We start from the raw sequence: 17,842 nt of genomic DNA on the forward strand, positions 1-17,842 counted from the left end.
AAATATGGGGATAAATTTACCAGAAAATGCAAGTAGACTATCCTGGATCTTTCCACAGTGAATATTGATGCAACTTTGAAAATTATTTGAAATACTAGTATTAGGTTTAAGAGTTCTCCTCTTAGATACATTAATTCAATCCCACTGACTGGAATGAAATGACATGACACCTATGCAGCCAAGAGGAGAATCTCGCCTACAGCGTCTTGACAGACAGTAATATTAGATAAATTGTGGGCCAAATCCACTCTCTGCTCTACTGGTTCTACCCCAGCATTTAGGCCAAAGCCTTCACATTGGTTCCTCAAGCTCTGATTCTTCAAGGTGCTGAGCACTGCCAAGTAGGTGTTGAGAATGGGAGTGGAGCTCCACACCTTGCTTGATCAGGCCCAGTTTAAGTTGTGTGCTGACAGCTCAGGGCTGTGAGCTTGGACATAAATGCACCATTTCCTCTGAATGGCGGTTATGAAAGGTTGTTCAGGGAAGAAAGTTCTATTATTTGACCTTGTAAGAGTCTGGTGCAAGGAAAGATCTATGGATGACTACTGACACATGGAGTCAACACAGGACATTATACAGGTGAGGGAAATAAAGGCCTTAAATAGGGCTGTCAATTAATCACAATTAACTCATAGGATTAACAAAAAAACCAATCATGATTTAAAAAATTAATCACAATCACATTGCTAAACAATAGAATATCAATTGAAAATAATTAAATATTGTGGATGTTTTGCTCCATTTTCAAATATATTGATTTCAGTTACAACACAGAGTACAAAGTATACAGTGCTCACTTTACATTATTTTTTATTACAAATATTTGCACTGTAAAGAACAAAACAGTATTTTGCAATTCACCTCATACAAGTACGGTAGTGCAATCTCTTTATTGTGAAAGTGCAATTTACAAATGTGTTCTTTGTTAAATAACTGCACTCAAAAACAAAACAGTTTAAAACTTTAGAGGCTACAAGTCCACATAGTCCTACTTCTTGTTCAGCCAATCGCTAAGACAAATAAGTTTCTTTACATTTACAGGCTCTAAAGTTTTACATTGTTTTATTTTTGAATGCAGTTTATTTTTGTAATTCTACATTTGTAAGTTCAACTTTCATGATAAAGAGATTGCACTTCAGTACTTGTATTAGGTGAATTGAAAAATACTATTTCTTTTGTTTCTTTTTTACAATGCAAATATTTGTAATCAAAAATATACAGTGAGTACCGTACACTTTGTATTCTTTGTTATAATTGTAATCAATATATTTAAAAATATAGAAACATCCAAAAATATTTAAGTAAATGGTATTCTCTTCTGTTTAACAGTACGATTAATTGCATGATTAATTTTTTTTTTAGTTGCTTGACAGCCCTAGTTTTAAATTGTTGTTTGTCCCATCCATCTTGTATACAATTCCTGCCATTTGAAAGACACTTCATCTCAAGTTTGACACTGAGCAAGCCATCTCCAAGCTCATCACTCATATACTGTGACTACCTAACACGATCCCTGCTCTGCATGGATGAAGCAATATGCAGATTTACACGAGCACATCAGCCATAGACTGTTATTTTAATTTATTGGAGATGAAGACACACATTCTCATGTTAAGAGTAGTGGAGTGCTCTTCACTGTATACTGAGCTTAACATCATTTTTGAGCCTTAGAAAAAGCATCTGACCTGTTTCTGTGTCAGCACATTCTTCCCTTTACCTTTCACCTGAACATCCTATGTCCCCTCTGGAAGATCCTTAATTAACCCTTATCTTACAACCATCAGATGTAAGTTAATAGTCATTTGGGGTCATCTTTCCAAGTTTAAGCTGCATGGCATCCACCTGTTCTTGCCTGTCAGAATTAAATCTGGAGAGTGCTGAGTTGCTTGGTGATGTACGTCATTTGAAGCTACAGCTATTCACCTATACAGCAGAGTGTGGACTTAATTGGGGTGTTTATGCTTTGATGCCTAAAATGCCATGAGGAAAAGCTTATTTATAAGATGTTTTCCTGTGAGAAAAGGATGAATACCCGTTTCAAGATTATATAGCCTTGCTTGAATCATTTATTTACTCATTCGGGGCTTATTTTAAGACACGGTTCCTTATTAATGAAAACTGAGTTCCCCTACATGGCCTTAGACATATGCAGCCTCCCAGATGGTAAGGAATGAAGCTTTAGGCTAAATAAGCAAGTGATGTATAGTGTATAAAAGTAGCAGAATTCTTTTTTCTTTCTCAGGAAGAAGTGGGAGTGCCTGGGTACAGTGATTGACCAACATGTACCAGCTATGTGAAGTAAGTTTCCTTCAGTATAAATCATGCAAGCAAACAGCCATTTAGATGTGGAGTCTTTGCATGCATGTTATTATTATTCTATTGACTCTTTTTGGACAAGTGTGTCTTCAGTTTGCCTTGAAAGAAACTCAGGGGTTTGATGAGGACTAAGTTTACCATTTGAAAATAATCAGATTCTATGTAGGTGAATTTGTCACTTTACTATGAAACAAACTGAATAATATTTTTCTAGTTACTGTGGTACAGTAAACTATAACTAAGCAGAGTGATCCCTCCAAGTCATCATGACTTAACCACTGAAGCAAATAAACATTTACATGATAATTGGAACTTATATTTTGGAAAGTACAACATTTCCCAGTACAGGTTTGTATCCCTGGAGTCTGGTAAAAGTGAAAGAAATGCTCTGACGTTGTCTTTTACTCTGTTCCCTTTTTAAGAGGTCTTCTAAATTCCATAGTAAGAAGTCAAAAATATATAAAGACCCCAAATGATCTAGATTGAAGGAAATCCTGATGGATTTGTCATTTTGTTAATACCACCTTCTATTTACAGAGGAACTTCCCCCTGAGAATCTCTAAACACTTTGCAGACGTTGATTTATATGCCTCACATAACAAGTCCATTAGATTGTAAAATGGGTATACTTAGCATTAGCTAACTGGTGAACTGAAACATAGACATCTTAAAATGACTTGCCAAAGATACACTAAATCTGTGGCAAAACCAAGACTATAAACTGATTCCAAGGCCTAGCCAAACAACACTAAACTCTAAACAACACTACCTCTGTTGGGTGGCTTTGCTACTATACTTCATGTACTTTTCATGGACATATTATGAATCGCTCTAATAATCAGTTTATGCTGTTATATCATGTTCATACATGAAAATACAAGTTCATGAAAAAAGCCAGAAAAGAATAAATATGAAAGATTTCATTATTTTAGAGTTGATGTTGTTCAAGAATCTTTCCCGTCAATGCAATTTAAAAAAAACAAAAACAAAACAAAAAACACACCTCTATCACACCAAAGAGATAACCACCTAAGGTGACTAACATCCCCGCCAACCTCGATTCATAGCCCATGCCACCCAAATACCAAAATCCCCAAACATATTCACAGACTCCTCAGCACCACAATTCCTTTTCATTCCCAACATACAGCCAGGCATCATTAGGCTGGGAAGCATTAGATTTTTTTTTTAATTGGTAAATGTCAGTAAATTTCAATTTTACAATACACACAAAACAAAAAGTGTTTCCATCAATAATCAACATTTACAGATAGCTAAAGAAAAATGCTGCTTGAAAACTTAAAAGAATTCAATTTAAGGATATTTACTTTGTGTATTTTTGACATGTGATGTTGACAATTTGTGTTTTAACAATTACAAAGCTTTAACTTTTTGAATCTTAACATATGTGATCACTAAATCATCATGACCCTCCATACTTTCCCACAACTGTGAAACTGTAAAGTGATAATTAAAAAAAACAAAAAGCACAAACACTGATTTCTCTTCAAAATTATAAGAAAAACTAAATTCTGTCAAGTCTACCCAAATGCACACATCAGTCCCCCCCAATCACACAAATACAACCTTAACTCTGACCTCAGAAAAATTACTGTATCTAACAGATGGTTTTTACTTCTGAAGTCTACAATATTTTATTGCTACCCAAGCATTCTAAGGTATAAAGTCGAGGCTGTGTGTTTCAGTGATGTAGAGGAACTGTTTCATTGACAAGTCATTGGAATTTAAACGGATCTTGCTAAGAGAACTGAAATATCTGACATTTCTATCAGTTTTTCCATCATTTTCTCATTTACTGGGCTTGTTGGCTTTAGTTACTACGGTGGCTGTTTCTTTAATTTGCAAAATATGAATTATAACTTGATATAAAGACAGGCTATAGTACAGTTTAAAAAATAATAACCCATATTTGGAAAAGCATAATATTATATGTTTTGGGGTTTGGTTACACAAAACAGAATGTGACAGGATCTGAACAAGGTAAACTTCCTTAACCAAGGTACTCCAGTAGTTATTTTAAGAAATACAGGCTGTCTGGAGGAGGCCAGCCTTAAACATTACAAAAAAATCTCCTGCTGTTTGCTTTTATCAGTGAAGCAGAAAATAAGTTGGCTAAAAAATATGCTTTTTAAAACCTGAAGCTAACTAAGTGTATTAGTATCTCTATTTCCAACAAGACAGAGTCAACAGCAATGTAAGGTTAGTGTGCTTGTGTACTACTGCCCTCTATTGGATCAAATCAGATCTGTTATAACTGTGTGTTCTAGGCCCTATACTCCTAACAGATAACAGAGATTCTCACCTTCTGTAAATGGATACAGCTCCACTGACTTCAGTGCAGTTTTGCCCAATTATACCAGCTGAGGATCTGGTTCCTTTACTAACACTGGAGTTTTTGGTATAGAAGAGTCAGTTCTATGCAAACTCTTCCCCTGAAGTTCCCAAGTGCCCGCAGTATAAATTATAGCCTCTCTCTCAGTATTTCTAAAGTACCCATATGAGGGGTATCTAAGTGCCAGTGACAGCCATGAAAGTCCCAGGTAGCTCTATATTGTTATGTCATGGAGTATGAATGACTCACCAGCCAGCATGCCCCCTTATGTCTAGGCTGTCCTCCTCTTGCACCCTACTGCCAACAGCTACTCCGGCCCAGCACCAATCTGCTTCTTTTCATGACTCAGCCCATGTAACATTCAGTCCGACCCCTTCCAGAGTAACAGAGTCCCATGACCTTACATCATGTCATCAGCCTGACTTGGGCTTAATGGTCTTTGCCCCCTTATCAAAGGGCTTTCACACCAACTTCCTCAAGAGTAGGTAGGGGAAACCAGGCCCTCTTTTTGCTCTGGCCTTCAGTCCAGGGACCCTCTAACAAGCAGCTAAGGTGTACTCCCCGGCTACTTCCTACTTTGGCCTGTCTCTAAGCCCTTTTCCCCAGTCCCTGCCTCGGCTCATTCACCTGCAGACTCTTCAGCCCTTCCCCTGGACTTTGCAGAGCCCTTGCCTGTTCTTGTAAAGAGAGACACATCCAGGAGTTTTTTCCATGTCGGTCTGGCTCCTTTTCTGCCGCTCCCAAGGCTGACTATGACTGACTAACTGTCTATATATTTTTCCTTCCCAAAACCCCAACCCTCGGGCTACCCCTTTGTCAAGGCTCACTACAGAAGCTCACTCCACTCCTGCCCTTTCCCAGCATCTCTCCTGGCCCTTTACCAGAGCTCTTTTCTTGGGAAACTATCCCCAAGCCTACTCCCCCCTGGGCCTCTTGCCTCTTCTATGCACTGAATGCCTTCCTTTATTAGTCACTCCCATTCCTCACAGTGAGAATTCATCCTTAATTCAAGCACCCAGTTGGGCCTGGCCCACCCTCCAGATGCACTAACTGCTCTCTAGCTTCAGTTAACTTCCTCTCTGCCAGTGTGGGGAATACACATAAACACAAGAAAATCAGATTTGTATGTAACCCCTTTGGGGTTTAGAGAGCATGGCCCCTTTAAATCCTTTTCCTGGGAGGGAGGGGGAGCAGTGAGAGTAAGGAGGGAAACTTGGGGGTGGGGTCTGGAGCTGTGGGGTGAGAAGGGCCCAGAGCCGTGAGTACTGGGGCTTGTGACTCTGCATTGGGAATAAGGAGGGAGGCTGCTGGCTAGTTAAGTGGGGAGGTGGTCGCTCTGTGTGGCTTTGCAGAGAGCGGCAGAAGAGGGCACCGGAGCAGTTTGTTGGGGAAAAGTTCACTGGCGCTTAAGATGACCAGGAGCACCCAAGACTCACCACTGGACTGGAACTTTGCTTAGGCCTCCTGAACTCTGTGTGCAGACACATTGCTCAGTGTCTGCCCTTTCAGACTGTGCTACCACTGGGCCTGTGGGGCCTTGGTTTGGATGCAACCCTGTTCTACTGCTCCCCCTATACTTCCCCTTGTTGTTTTTCTCCTCTCACCCCTCTGTAAATAAATATCTCCCCTTGTTATATCTGTTGTACTTTTCCTGTGGGTGTGTGTGTTTACTCTGGAGGGTTTGGAACAGGTGCCCCTGGGGTGGAAGGGACTTTCCCTGCTGCATTCCTGTACATGCAGTCTCTTGGCCAGAGCTGCCTGCAGAGCAGACTCCATCTTGGCCATGAGGGCGCTAAAGTTATATGTACATTACTGATTCTTTATGACTTTACAACATTATTTGTGCAGCATGCCTTGATCATCATCCATTTCAGCTCTGTGGCATACTGCCACTATATTTCTCCTACCTAGTCGCTCCCAAATATTGCTGCTAAGATCACCTTCCTCAAATCCCTTCACGGGTTCCCCTTTCCTTCTGCATCAAGTTCAAGCTCCCCAATTCTCTGTGTCAAGACCACATGCTCTATATAAAATATCACCCTCACCTCAGTCTATGCACTTATTTCTTCCTACACCCCCTCACATTGTGTATACCACCATAGCCTCTCTCACAACCACTCCCTCTCTTCTATGTCATTAGTTAGCCCTGACTTTGCACCTCCTTCTACATTGCTCCTTCTGTAAATAGCCTCCCACTTCCATGTGACAAGCCTTACCTCTTTTTCCCCCTGTTCTATCATAGTGCAAGAATCAGCTCATTGCTAGGCACCCCCTCATGGCCATACATGGCATATTAGTTCTTGGTTCTCAGGCGCCACCCACCAATAGTCCCTCTGACAGTGGGGTGTCCTCTCTTCCAGGGACTTGTGCCTCTGGCAGGGTCACCCTCTGGAGTCCACCCCCTTCAGGTCACAATTGTCCAAACTAAAAGTTCTAAAAATGTCCTTAAAAGAATTCTTCCCCCTCTCTGGGGCTTTTATTGAGTCTGTCGCTCCCTTGCTAGGCTCAATAACCCTTGTGATAGGCTTGTACACCTCTTTCCGTGGGGTCAGTAGGGAAGCCTCATTCAACACTTTACTCTGATTCCTGGCCCAGAGCCCTGTAGAGAACAGCAAGGTCGCTTCTTTACCTGTACTTCAGTTTTCCCTGAGCTACTTCCTACCCAGCATCTTAAGTTCTTCTCTGGGTCTCAGTCTCTTTTTGTTTCCATCAGGATCTCCCAAGCCTCCCTGCCTGGAGAGCTTTTCCTTACTCTCTCAGCTTTCTGCCTGGCACTCACATTCTTTCCCCAGCTGAGCTTTGTCACCACCTAAACTTGACTTTTCCCCCCTTCACTGCAGCCACCTTCTGCTCTTCATGGATAATTGCCTGATTCCCTTCAGGTGATGCTCATTCTGTAATCAGGTTGGCTCAGCCCAGGCTCTTCAGCCAATCGGGCAAGCCACTCTGTTACACATAGCCTTCCTTAAAATGCCCTTCTTCTGCAAAGATTTCCAACACTGATCTCACCACTGAAATTGCTTCTGTCTCTTGTTATGTTTGAATTGCTGTTTCAAGTACCCTGGTAATCTGAGTGATCCTGTAAGTAGCTCGTATAAGGAAGGGACTTTGTCTTTCTGTATACACATTTCCTACAGTGTTGTGTAAATTTATCAGTAGTAGTATTACTGTAATGCCTAGTCACCTCAGTCATGGACTATGACCGTATTGTGGTAGATGCTGTACAGACAGAGAGTAAGAGATTGTCCCTATCTCAGAGTTTACAGTCTAAGTGTAAGATAAGAGACAATAAACAGACTGTTGGGAGGAGTATAAGATGCTTTAAATTACCTGCATTTAGAACACCTTAGTTTATTAGTAATGAAAGTATTTTAAAATCTAATCTTCTGATTCATGCCATTTGTTTCCTTTTCATGTTTCATTCAAATCAGGTAACTCAGTTTCACTTTTGTTTTTCTCAGTTTTGCTGTCTTTTGCATGTGGTAGTACAATGCTGTAATGTTGAGCTTATATAGGTGGCAAGGGAATGTTTTAAGATAAACCACAGACTATTTAATCAGCATTTAAAAGACAATCATGGAAGCACCTCCTCTCATATTAGGTTTTTGTAATGTCTAACTGTTGGACCTAAATCAGGGGTGGGCAAACTATGGCCTATGGGCTGCGTCCAGCCCATCAGACCTTTTAATTGGGCCCTCGAGCTCCTGCCAGGGAGCAGGGTTGGGGGTTTGCCCCACTCCGCCCGTGCCATGGCTCCATGCAGCTCCCAGAAGCAGCAGCATATCCTCCATCCGGCTCCTATGCATAGGGGTAGCCAGGGGGCTCTGTACACTGCCCCTGCCCCAAGCACTGGCGCTGCAGCTCCCACTGGCTGGGAACCGTGGCCAATGGGAGCTGCAGGGGTGGCGCCTGCAGATGGGGCAGAGCTGCCTGGCCGGCGCAGTACCTCTGTGTAGGAGCCAGAGTGGGGACATGCTGCTGCTTCTGGGAGCTGCTTGAGGTAAGCGCCACCCAGAGCCTGCACCCCTGACCTCATCCCAACCCACTGCCCCAGCCCTGATCTCCCTCCCGCTCTCCAATCCCCTCGGTCCCAGCCCATAGCACCCTCCCAAACCCCTCATCCCCAGCCCCACCCCAGAGCTTTCACCCCCAGCTGGAGCCCTCGCCCCCTCCAGCACCCCAACCCCCAATTTTGTGAGCATTCATGGCCTAACATACAATTTCCATGCCCAGATGTGGCCCTCAGGCCAAAAAGTTTGCCCACCCCTGCCCTAAATAGACCTGACATAACTTCCCACATGTAGTTAATGAGGTATATTATTTTAAATATTTTCTTTTTCATTGCACAAAATACAAACAGCTGAGTGAATGAACCCTGTTACTTTTTTCCTTCTCTAAACTCCACACAGCTGTGGACTCTATAAAACAAATAAAAGGTCGTGTGCTTGGACAGAAGCCAACCTTTATTTACTTCTGTGAAACCTGTGCTTTATTTTCTGAAAGACTTAAGCTACACCCAGGGAGAGGCAGCCACTGTAGATTAGACGGTTACCCTAAGATTTTTGCTGTTTCCTGTAGAAAACAGTGGCTGGAAAATAAACATTGTTATTTCACAGAGTTCAGCCCAGTCACAGGTTAGTAGCTTCAAGGCCTTTCTGTCATTTCATGCTTAAACATTCTAAAAACCATCCTTGAACTGCAGGTGTTCCTGCCAAATTACTCCCACCTCCACACACAGAGCAAATAATGGCTTAAACATGTCACTGCAAATCTTCTTTCTCATTATCTGTAAGATGGAGGGTTTATTTTGCTCGTCCCATTAAAACAGTTTATTCTAACATTGATAATGAACTATTTCTCATTAACCGCTATCTAACTGAAGATTAAATTTAATCTCTAAGGGCAGTTCTAAGACACTAATTTGCATACTGCTTATCTACTACTATGTAGCAATGTGATACAATGAACTGTCAAAAAGAAAAGGAGTACTTGTGGCACCTGAGAGACTAACCAATTTATTTGAGCATAAGCTTTCGTGAGCTACAGTTCACTTCATCGGATGCATACTGTGGAAAATACAGAACATGTTTTTATACACACAAACCATGAAAAAATGGGTGTTTATCACTACAAAAGGTTTTCTCTCCCCCCCACCCTACTCTCCTGCTGGTAATAGCTTATCTAAAGTGATCACTCTCCTCACAATGAATTGTCACAGGACCATGAGTGTGTAAGAGACTGATGAAATATCTGTCCATTCTGGATCTAGTGGCATTTAAATGTAGCTGGCCACAAGTTTAGTTATAATGATTCGTCATTACACTTTAGTCACAACCTATCGTTGTGGTTTGTCTTAAAGCAGTAGCATTGGAGAGAAGTCAGGACTAAGGATTCCTACCCCTAGCACAGCACAATAAGGCTACCCAGATCTGAGTGCTGGGAGGGCATGAATGGGTAGGGGAGACGCAAGGAGTAGGCAGATTCATGGCTCCATCCCTCATATTCCAGCCAGTGGAACTGTCAGGTTGTATGAAGGGAGAGGAGGGGATATTCTGGACTTCAAATAAGGAGCATCACAATTATCTCCTGTCATGGAGTCACCAAGAAAATACTCTGGAACTACTCCATACTAAGCCAGCGAGGACTCTGGGGGAACATCTCCTCTCTCTGAGCATACTGTCTCCCAGGCAAGAAGCTTACACAGCTTCGACCTTCCAGGGTCTGACTTTGGAGCATTCAGCATCTCCTTCCACACCATGCACTTCCCTCAGCGAGTACTCCCAGGGGGGGCTCCTGGTGAAGCTAGTGGGCCCTCCATCCCAACTCTGCAGTCAGATGTGACTCTCAGCCAGCTGGTAAAACAGAAAGTTTATTAGTTGACAAAAATACAGCGTTAGCACAGAAATCAGTTACTTTCAGCCAAATCCACCTTGAGGGGAGGGGAGCCCAGAGCCGGGGCCCAAGCCAGCAAGAGAAAGTGCCCCAAGCCAGCAGAGAAAGACTCACTTCTAGCTGCCTGGCCCCTGCCCTGTCCCTTGCTCCTCCTCCAGCCTTTGTCTTGCTTCCTGGGCCAAGAGTCACCTGGTCGCATCCCTCTCCTGTGTCTCAGGTTACAAAGGGGCAGCCATAGCATCTGTGCAGGCAGCTGGAGCAGCCCCTGCAAAAGTCACACACCCTTCTTCCCACCACCTAGACATTGGTGTAATACACAGGGAAACTGAGGGACACACAGCATTCATGCAAAACAGTAAGACACACATAGACTTGCATACAAAATAATAAGGAAAAATCCCCATTATGTCACATCTCTCCCCCCTGAGAGATCTAACTGAGCAGGGTCACTTTAGCCAGTGACCTGGGGAAGTTCAGGCCTCCCTCTCTGGAACATAGCATTAGCTATAACATTTTCACTCCCCTTAACGTGGGCCACCTCCATCTCATAATCCAGGAAGAACAGACTCCACTTCAGGAGCTTGGCATTGGCCCCTCTCATCTGGTGCAGCCACAGCAGGGCCAGTGGTCCGTGTACACAGTGAAGCGCTGCCCAAATAGATCTGACTGCAGCCTTTTAAGAGCCCACTCCATGGCTGCATAGCCCTGGCTATGGCTCTATGGCTGCATAGCCCTGCTCCCAGGGCAGCAACTTCCTGCTCAGGTACATGATGGGGTGTTTCTCACCCTTTGCATTGGCCTGCCTCAGCAGCACGCCCAGCCCTGTGTCTGGGGCATCGGTGAACACCATAAAGGTCTTGTCAAAGTGTGTGTTTCCCAGCACCGGGCACTTGACCAGATCCTCCTTCAGCATGCAGAGAGCTCTCTGGCACTGCCCAGTGCAGACCAGCTTGTCTGGCTTACCCTTCTTCCATAGCTTAGTGATGGGAGCTGGCACAGAACTAAAGTGGGGCACTACTGCCATCCCAATAAAGGCCTGGCCCTGTTTCTTAGTCTGCAGAGCAGGCCAGTCTCTGATCATCCCCACCTTGGCCGGCTCTGGCTTTAGGCAGCCGCTCACCACCTTGTGGCCCAGGTACGACACCTCTGCCATCCCCACCTTGCACGTCCCAGCTTTTACAATCAGCCCTGCATCCTGGAGGCAACTCAGCCCCCTCTTCACCTGGGACACATGGTCCTCCCAGGTCTGGCTAATGGCACAAATATCATCAATGTAGGCTAGGGTAAAATTCTCCTTCCCCCTCAGTAACTGATCCCGCTGGCGCTGGCAGTTGATCGGTGCCTCCTTGAGGCCGAAAGGTAGGACCAGGGATTTGTACAGCCCTACAGGGATGACAAAAGCAGGTTTCAAACTGGCATCTGGATCCAAAGGCACCTGCCAGTAGCCTTTGGTGCGATCCCTGGTCATGGGGTACCGAGTCCCTCCCAACCCATCCACAATCCCATCAGGCCTAAGCATGGGCAGGCAGCAGACATGTTGATGGCATTGAGCTTCCGATAGGCCACACACAATCAAATCGACCCATCCTTCCTGGGGACCAGCACCATGGGAGACGCCCCTGGGGCTGGTGGATGGCTGGATCACCCCGAAAACCAGCATGTCTCTGACCTCTCCCTCCAGGGCTTGGGCTGTGTTCCCAGTTAATCTGAATGGGGAACACCTGATGGGAGGGCCGGCTCCTGTCTCTACCCAGTGGACAGCTCGGTTAGTGAGCCCAGGCCAGTTGGAAAACAGCTGTTGGTATGAATGAATCTCTCTGATCTCTGCCTGCTGGGCAGGAGTTAGCTGGTCAGAGAGGGGAATTGATTCCAGCAAGGGGCCGTCTCCTGTCTTAGAGAAGAGACCCCCGCAGGGGATCTTCCCACTTCTCCCACTGGCCACACCAGCCTCTCCCCGTCACAGTACGACTCCATCATGTTGACCTGGTCTCCTTGGTGGCTGAGAGCCCAGTTGGGCAGTTCCACCACATCGTTCTCCTCATTCAGCTGCTTGATGACCTTGAAGGGCCCATCCCAGGCAGCTTGCAACTTATTCTTCCTCACCCGGATGAGACCCCTCACCTGGTCCCCAGAGCCATAGGCTGAACAGTCGTACCAGACTTTCCGCCTCCCTTGGGCCCTAACTAGGTTCTCCATGGCTGGACCCATGAGCTCAGCGAGCTTTTCCCAGAAAGTCAGTACATACTCCACCACTGATTCTCCATTGGGAAAGGCCTTCCTGTCCCATTCGTCCCTCACTAAGTCCAGGGCTACCTTCTGAAAAGGCTCCTCTATGACAGGCAGGTGTCTCAAGGCTGCTTTACCCTTGTCCTGGGCCTTTTGCATCTCTGGACAAGGTAGCCCTGGTTGACAGCTGTCCCACCCTGGCTGTGGTTCCCCACAATCAGCTGGGGTCTCCGATCCACCTGGGCTCAGCTTTGCCCCTGCTGTCCCAGTGAGGGCAGGCAGCAAACCCGCGGCTTTGTTCACAGCATCAGAGCCACCTTCCCAGTGTGCCAGGGGGTGGGAAGTATCTCTCTGTCCCACTCAGCTCTAGGGCTCTGGTTACAGACAGACAGGTATCCTGAGCTTAGCAGCTCCTCCCCCCTGCCAGCCAGGTCATTTGCATTTTCACTGACCACTTCAGTCTCAGCCAATGGTTCCCTGGATTCAAATTCAAATTCTTGGCCATTACAGGAGCAGGGCCTGGATCCTGTCCCAAATAGACACAGTCATTCCCCAACAGGAAGTCAGAGCTGATATCTTGGAAAACCCCAACTACCAGCCAGCCCGACCCCTCCTGTGTCTGCAGGTGAGGGGCTTCATCCCTGGGACCTTCACCCAGGTCACACAGCCCCTCAGCATCTGGTGAGGCTGCACCACCTGCGGCCTGACAACAGTTCTCTCTGTCCCAGGATCTCGCCACCCCAGGAATGTCTCCCCATTGACCATCACCTTCTGCTCCCTCTGAGGGGCCTGAGCCCAGGAGAGTCCAGGCAGACATATATGCTGGGGCCAGGAGTGGGAGCCAGTCTGCCACCCCACCCATCTGGCTAAAGAGCTCTGTGGCCTTGGGACCCAGGAAAGGGTCTAGACACCGGAGCCTTTCTGCCAGGCCAGCCTGGTTCCAGTTGCCAGCCTTCCCAGAGGCCTCGAGACAGGCATCTATATCTCCCCTCTCCTTAACCTGGGGCAGCAATTTAGTGTCGAGGTTCCCGGCAGAATTGGTACCCCAGGGTCCATCCCCACTCACCCCTGGACGGGTCCTTCTGCCTCTCAACTCAGCCTTTGCCAGTTCATGTTGTCTCTATCTCTCCTACTGTTCTGCTTAATGCCTTCCCTGTCTCTCATAGTCCTCTGACTCCTTAAATCTCAGCTCCAGTTCCATCTGTCTCAGATCCACCAATGGGGAACATGGTGGAGACTTCCTCCTGGTCGCTGACCCAGGTCGCCGGGACACCCGGCTGCTCCCAGCCTCTCTCGCGCCCCCTGCTGGGTCAGGAGCCAATGCGGGCTCTGGGGCTGCCTGGCTGTTCCCATGCTTTCTCGCGCCCCCAGCTGTGTCAGGAACCAGCTCCTTAGAGTGATCCTCCTCTTCCAACAGAGCAATCAGCTGCGTCTTAGTGAACTTTCCAATGCACAGCCCTCTCTCTCTGCACAGTTCTACAATGTCCTTCTTAAGGAGATGGTTATAGGCTGATCCTAAATGGTCATGGACTCATAGGTCTGTGCTTTCTCAACTCCACGCGATCCATGAGAGGAAACTCCTCAGTGCGACAGTCCTTCTCAGGGGTCCACCTCTCTCAAGGCTAAGACATAGGCTCTCCCACCTCCTGGAACAGCACTTCTTGGAGCCTTCAGCACCCCCATCTCTTGCTAATCCCCCTTTGTTTTACTGTTCCCCAGTCGCTTACTGCAGGATGCTCTGTCCACGTGGTGCAGTTTATCCCACCTTTACCACCAGTTGTCACGGAATCACCAGGGCGATGCTCTGGAACTACTCCATACGAAGCCAGCCAGGACTCTGGGGGAGCATGCCTCCTCTCTCTGAGCATACTGTCTCCAAGGCAAGAAGCTTACACAGCTTCGAACTTACTGGGTCTGACCTCGGAGCATTCAGCATCCCCTTCCACACCGTGCGCTTCCCTCAGTGAGCCCTCCCAGGTGGGGCTCCTGGGGAAGCCAGAGGGCCCTGCACCCCAACTCCACAGTCAGATGTGACTCTCAGCCAGCCGATAAAACAGAAGGTGTATTGGTCAACAGGAACACAGCATAGGACAGAACTTGTTAGCACAGAAATCAGTGACTTTTAACCAAGCCCATCTTGGGGGGAGGGGAGCCCAGAGCCAGGGCTCTGGCCCTCTCCCTGCACCTCACGCCAGCCAAGACAGACTCACTTCCAGCTGCCTGGCCCCTTCCCTGTCCCTTGCTCCTCCTACAGCCTTTGTCTCGCTTCCCGGGCCAAGAGTCACCTGGTCGCATCCCAGGTTACAAAGGGGCAGCCATTGTATCCATGCAGGCAGCTGGAGCAGCCCCCACAAGAGTCACACACCTTTATTCCCACCACCTAGACACTGGTTCAATACACAGGGAAACTGAGGCACACACAACATTCATGCAAAACAGTAAGACTCACATACAACATTAACAAGGGAAAATCCGCACTACGTCACATCTCCCCTCCTAGCTGAAAGTCGGAGCAGTTTTAACTGGAGCGTAGGTGAACCTGACTCAACTTTCAGGTGAACCAGGGGGATTTTGTAGCTTTGGGTAGAAAACTTCCAAACCCAAGTTTTGCATGATATGAGAATCAAGTTTCCAGTGCAAGTACTTGTGATTATCAATTTGAAATTTCCTGCGTCAAAAGTATCCTGCAAGATTAGCCTTTCTGAAATCCTGTCCTTTTATGTTCACCCATGTGAATATTGCTGCCAGTGAATTGGTTTGTAAGAAAATTATTGAAAGTGAGCACAAAAGTGACACCAACACAGTCAAATTAAGTTCATTGGAAAAATTAACAATTTTTTGTTTGTTATTTTTGTAGTCGCCCTCACGGGGTAGAGCTAGGTTCTTTCCACCTCATAAGCAAACAGATATATGAACATTTTAAGGAACTATTTCAATACTAAGTTATCACACATTATTTTTACCTGTGTGGGCTTATATTAACAGATACTGAAATGTCACTTCACCAGTCGTCCTAAGAGTGGGATAAAGAAAAACTTGAAATGGACAATAGACTGATGTCATCTCTGTAACAAAATCAGGAAGCTGTTTCTCAGATTAAGCTTTGTGATCTAACTCAGAGAGGAATTTTCAGTGTAGATTCTACGACAGACATTTGATTCCTATGAATACCCTGTCTGGCATCTTTTGCTAGACATAGATGTAGAGTGTCACAGGCAAGTGCTTCTGCAGTTAAGCTCCAGTGTGAAGTGCAAGGGGCGGGGGTGAAAAATTCAAAGGTGACACTGGTAAATGACTGCAGCATGGCCCAGAGAAGCTGGTGGAAACCAGACTGTGGGCCTTTGGCAGCAGAATGTCCACCTGCAGCATGGCAGTACAAGCTGTGTATAAATCCCATCCATCAGGGAGCCCAAAAGGCCTGAAAGTAGACAGGGCTGGCTGGGAAGGAAATGGGAATAGGCTTCCAGGCACATATGCTCTTGTTAGTTTAAAGTACTGCCCTCCCTGTAGGTTGTTTTTCCTACCACAAATTCCCCCTGTGGGAAGTTTGCATCCACTCTACACCCATGAGCATGAATCAGGTCCAGAGAGTGTACTTTAGTCATCGATGACGCAGAAGGATGGGGTTGTAACTAGAAAAGCACCTGTGTGTGTAAAAGAATAGACCCTGGTGATAAAAGGGGCCTGCTTTATCTTATACCCTCCTGGTAATAGCTTTTCTTGTTACAATCCACTATTTGCTACTCCAGTGTGCAAATTAAACTCACTCCCTCAGGTTTACAGACACGTATGCCTGCATGTATTTATTAGCATTTGGCCCTGAGTAATCCTAGTTGTTGGCTCTGTGTTTCTGAGCAGGGAGGGAGAGAGAAAGCGTTTGTATTTTCTTCTTCTTGGTAATTATTCCCCTAGTTTAGGTTTTGTGGGGGAGGCTGAGGGAAGACATGAGGTATGCTGGATGGTAGGAATTGGTATAGAAGAGTAATATTAATCACTTCTCTCATGGGGTAAATTCTTATTGTATTGTTTAATTGGCATCTTGATACCATATCAGAGGCTGCATTATAAATTTTTAAAAGCACGGTGAACATGTAGCGTAGTGTGCACTAGTTAGTTTAGGGGATTGAGGTTCCTTAAGGCAAACTGACAGGCTTGTTGTTTATCTTCTGCAGCTGGCCGTTTGTTAACACACTCTTAGATATTTATATACCTAATGGTAGCTCCTGGGTTGGTGATCAGATTGTGTGAAATGGCACAAATACTCTAGTCTAGGAAACTATGGGCATACTCTGAATGGGAGGCAGTGCACTTGCCCATGTGTGAACAAATCCCCAATAGCTATGACCTCTGCCGTGTGGAGAGCCAGCTGTGACTCCCACAGAAAAAGTCTATGTTCTGATTTGCCACCTACCTTTTGTCATTCACTTGACCTGATTAAACATTGATATGCCATCCCCTCCTCCCTCACCATGCACCCCCAATTCATCTGCACTGTCCAGCAAACAAAGCTTTCAGAAAGACACACTCATGCCAAAAGCCTTTAAGCAGAGAACAGAGTAGGTCAGCATCTGAGATTTATACAGATCAGTGGGTACCTAAAGAGAGCATAGTGCTGGCTAAAATTAATAGTGATGAGGGTGACACACACTTCCCTGTAGCTGGTCCCTACCAACCTCAGCCTGTTGGGTGACAAGTAACTTATCTAAAACCTGAACAAGACAGACATCATGTTCTCCTTCCTTTTAAGAAAGGAACTGATGATCTCTTGGGACACAGTCTGGGTAATTTGCTCATTAATTCTAGATTCCAGGCACCCCAAGATATAAAATAATGGATGTGAAAGATCAATGGATGAATTATTGATCTTGTCAGAGCTCTCTAAAGCTAATTACAGTACAGAGTGCTGAACTGAAGCAGCTGTTGGCTACTTACCACAGACATTAAAGTTGCTGAACTGTGAAACGAATCCCACAATCTTTCAGTGTTTCTTCTCATGTATTTTCCTACAGGACCTTACCCCTTTGATTATGGTTCACAGGTTTCAGGGAGGGTTAA

General features: G+C 45.6%; 1 long non-coding RNA gene across 1 annotated transcript in view; it reads right to left on the reverse strand.

Annotated features, from left to right (window-relative positions):
• LOC122464449 overlaps positions 1–7,506 on the reverse strand; it is an 88,180-nt gene extending 80,674 nt beyond the window's left edge. Inside the window, exon 1 of the long non-coding RNA XR_006288483.1 lies at positions 7,299–7,506. This is a non-coding gene — a long non-coding RNA (uncharacterized LOC122464449). The remainder of the gene's footprint in view (positions 1–7,298) is intronic.
• Positions 7,507–17,842: the final 10,336 nt, after the last annotated feature.

This window comes from Chelonia mydas, chromosome 2, assembly GCF_015237465.2.
Source record: "Chelonia mydas isolate rCheMyd1 chromosome 2, rCheMyd1.pri.v2, whole genome shotgun sequence".
Taxonomy (NCBI): Eukaryota; Metazoa; Chordata; order Testudines; family Cheloniidae; genus Chelonia; species Chelonia mydas.